Here is a 4,215-nt window from a genome sequence, read left to right on the forward strand (position 1 = left end):
GGCTTTCATTTGTTTTGTTAAGGGTAAAACTTGTTCCCTCACGCAGTTGACACGACATCAAGTTTTTGGCACCGTTGCCGGGGATTTGTTTCGCTGCCTTTTGTTATTTTTCTTTTTTTAACTTCTGTTCTAGACACCTGATCTCTAGTTCTTTCTTAAATTTTTGCTGAATTATCTTTCCCTTCTTTTGTTTTTCTCTGAATTGCATGAATACCAGGCGCAGACCTGTAGAAAACATTCCAATTCTAGACGAGATAGACAGACACGAAAGAGAACTTCGAAGACTTAGAAGAACGCAAGAAATGGCCAACGACGACCAGCCTGGAGATCCTATTAACCGAGCTTTAAATATGGACCAAGACGGGTCCGAACATGGAGAAAATGAAGAAAATGATCACGGAGGAGGTGATCATGCTCGAAAAGATGGAGAGGAGAATGAGGTTCCTCCGAGAAATCACCAGAACCGCGAGAGAGAAGAACGTGAAGACCTTGATGCACCCATCAATGCAGCTGATGGTGACCACCAAGGGATGCAGCCGAATGGACGCGTTAACCGCCCTGTTCAGCAAGCAAATCAACACCGAAGACAAGCCCGGAACCATCGCATAGCTGATTTTGATGCATCTACTCAAAATTTTCAGAACCGATCTGCAATTCAAGTTCCATTTCCGAACCGGAATGAGTTTGAAGTCAAGCCTCAGATCATCTCATTGGTGAAACAAAACCAATTCCATGGAATTCCTTCTGAACACCCAATGGACCATATCGAGCTCTTTGAAGAAATCTGCAGCATGATGAGAACAAACCAAGTTCCACCAGACTATTTAAAGTGTAAGTTGTTCCCTTTTTCATTAGCAGATAAAGCTCACCGTTGGTTGAAATCTTTGCCTGCAGGATCGATTACTAATTGGGAAGAATGTAAAACTGCTTTCTTGAACCACTTCTATACTAAGTCAAGGTCGAATCAGCTGAGAACAAATATCTCAAACTTTCAACAAGGGCCAACTGAATCTTTCTATGAAGCCTGGAAACGTTTTAAGGAGTATGAACGTGATTGCCCTCACCATGGATTTCATGGATCAAGCCTGCTGAACACATTTTACCAAGGTTTTCAACCAAAATCCAAATTTTCACTTGATACAGCTAGCAATAGAGATTTTGGACAAAAGACGATAGCCCAAGGAAGAGCCCTCATCGAAAATTTGGCTCAAGCCAATAGTAATGATTGTCCTGAATACGATCGATCGACGAAGCAAACCGGTACAGACAACAAGGAGATAACCGAGTTGAAGAACATGGTGAGCCAACTTCTGAAGAGCAACTTCTGAAGATAATCATCTTCTGTCCCAACAATGGCGCAGAAGATGAAGGACCTAGTGATATTGATCACATTAATCAGGCCTTTCAAGAAGAAGATGTGAACTATGTAGGAGCACTGGTGGCATATCAAAATCGCTCCAACAATAGCTTCAACAACAACTTCCGGAATGCAAATCACAACAATCTCTCTTACCGCAATCCAAATGTGGAGAATCCTCAAGATCAGTACTACCCACCTCAGCAAAAATCCTTCCAAAACAAGTTTCAAGGTGGAAACTTCGGAGGAATAGTACCATATCAACCGCGACAGCCATATAACTACCAAGGTACGGGTTTTAACAATCAATTTGTACAACAGCAGGGAGTCACAACGAACCAGCTAGCTTCACAAATCGGTAGACTTGAACAGTCCATCCAGCAGCTCGTTATGACGAACGAAAAAGCATCTAAAGACGTGAACGTGAAAGTCGACTGCATGTACAATGATCTGAACGGTAAGTTCGAATCTTTATCTTCGCACGTCAAAAAGTTGGACGTGCAAGTCGCCCAAACAGCCGACTCTATGAAGAGGCAAAGTGGAGTTCTTCCAGGAAGAGTTGAAGATAACCCTAAGAAGTTTTGCAACGCCATAACCATATTGCCCGAAGAAGAGGCTAGAACCGATGGAAAGAAAGAAGAAACCCCAATCTTTGTACCATTGTACAAAGATGTCGATGCCAAGCAGCCACCATTTAAGGTATCTGAACGATCACCGTTTCAAAGGCTTACAAAAGCCGATGATCCGGGACGTTTTGTTTTCCAATGTTTCATTTCAGGAATCAAGTTTACAGACTGCCTGTGCGATTCCGGAGCCAATGTCAACATCATGTCAAAGACATTTGCCGAGAAATTGGGCATAAAAACCTTAAGGACTTCGACGGTTAAGGTTATCTTTGGAGATTCATCTCAAAAAGATATTGAAGGGGCGATTCATGATCCACAAGTTCCATGATCCACAAGTTCTAGTGGGAGATAAGATTGTTCCATCAGATTTCCAAGTCCTGGAGATGGATAAAGATAAGGAGAGGCCACTCATTTTTGGAAGACCATTCCTAGCTACTGTAGGAGCAGTAATCGATCACGCAAACCGGCATGCTTTTTTCCTCAATGTGGATCGAAAAAGGTACTATCCGACTATCTTAGATGAATTTCCAAGCAAAGGAAACAGGCCAAAAAGAGAAAGAAAAGGAGAAGCCGAAAGCTTTTGCAGAGATCAAGATCATCATTCACCAGATGCAACAGAAACTAGTGAGGAGCAAATCCAGGAGCTGATCGAAAACACAAAAAGGGTTTTAAACAATATTAAAGTCCGAAAGAAGAGTAAAGGTAAAAAGACGGCTCCTCAAGGAGAAGAAGTAAAACCTCCAGCGACCGGAAGTGATAAAGGCACATCAAATGGAGTGCCATTCAAATCAGCCTGATACCTCATGCTTACGTCGAGCTAAACGACTTTAAACAAAAGCGCTTAATGGGAGGCAACCCACTTAGGTACTCTTTCTTTTAGTTTTCTTTTCCTTTTTACAATTTATGCTTTCTTTTTCTTTTAAGTTTCAGGTATTTTGTAAAACAAAAACACAAAAAAAAAAATCAGAAAATTCGAAAAACCAAGAAGAAAAAGGTAGGTTTTAGCTGCTCGGCCCGGCAAAGACGAAAAGATTGGACAAAGGCCGCAGGAGGAAGAGCCGCGGTCGCGACCGACCGACCCGCGGCCAAGGAAGCATCGACCGCGGCCGACCCCTCGATCACCACGGTCGCGCGTCTCCTGAGCGCGGCCGTTGGTCGTTGAGGCGGAAGCTCGGATTTTGGCCGTTTTTCAAAAGGTTCCCGGTGTTACCTGGTGATTCCCGGTGTTACCTGGTGTTTTCCCGGTATTGCCTGGTGATTCCCGGTGTTACCTGGTGTCTTCCCGGTGTTACCTGGTGTTTTCCCGGTGTTGCCTGGTGATTCCTGGTGTTACCTGGTGTTTTCCCGGTGATTCCCGGTGATTCCCGGTGTTTCCCAAAATATTCCCGGTAAAACCTGTAAAGATCCTCCGTAAGTTTTAAACTTTCCTAATGTGCAAACAAGAAAGGTAAGTTCCCGTAAACTTAAAAAATTTCAGAAATTTTCCGTTTTTGCCACAAAAACGCTTTTTAAAGAAAAGAAACAAACTTTTTGGATCAAAACTCCTTCTTCTCTTCTCTTCCAAAAGATTTGGAGATTTAGGAGAAAGAACATATTTTTCAATTCTTATGCTTTTTAAGAGATTCTTGGCCCAAACCTCACTCTTGTTCAAAGCTGATTTCAATTCTGCCATCAAATCTCTCTTTCCAACAAGGTATGAACCTCAAACTCGCCATTTTTAATTGATTTCAGAACTTAGGGTTTTCTTAAAAAACCCAAATCTCTGTTTATTGATGGTGGAAATAGCTTAAGAACACTAGATTATCCTTTTAGGTTATCTAAAAATTGTTTTTAACAACTAGCTTTAGAGGAATTGAATTTTTGAAATTTGGATTCTACATGCTTTATAAAAATCGAATTTGGAACAGAAAAATTGATGAATCTGATTAAGTCTTGTGTGATTAGTGATTAGTATTGGGTAATCTTTAGATTTTACATGGAAATTGCTCATAAAAACCGATTTTTAGAAGATTTCTATGTTGAGAACATCAAAAATCCGAATCTAGTCATGAACTACTTGATTTCTTTGATTTAATGTCAATTCTGCTTGCTCATGGTTTTAACTAATCTCTTTATACTAATGTTAGAATAACTGATCTTAATGTGTTAAAATCAGCATCCATATTCACTCTTTTTCCAAGAATCATTTCGTTTTGCAGAAAAATGGAACAAACCAGATCCCGAAGAAGCCGT

At 41.1% G+C, this 4,215-nt stretch overlaps 1 non-coding gene across 1 annotated transcript; it reads right to left on the reverse strand.

Moving 5' to 3' along the window:
* Window positions 1–966: 966 nt before the first annotated feature.
* On the reverse strand, window positions 967–1,072 carry LOC112086925. Its single transcript, XR_002899779.1, has one exon. It is a non-coding gene; the product is annotated as a small nucleolar RNA R71 (small nucleolar RNA).
* Window positions 1,073–4,215: the final 3,143 nt, after the last annotated feature.

This window comes from Eutrema salsugineum, unplaced genomic scaffold, assembly GCF_000478725.1.
Source record: "Eutrema salsugineum unplaced genomic scaffold, Eutsalg1_0 scaffold_2, whole genome shotgun sequence".
Classification (NCBI taxonomy): Eukaryota; Viridiplantae; Streptophyta; class Magnoliopsida; order Brassicales; family Brassicaceae; genus Eutrema; species Eutrema salsugineum.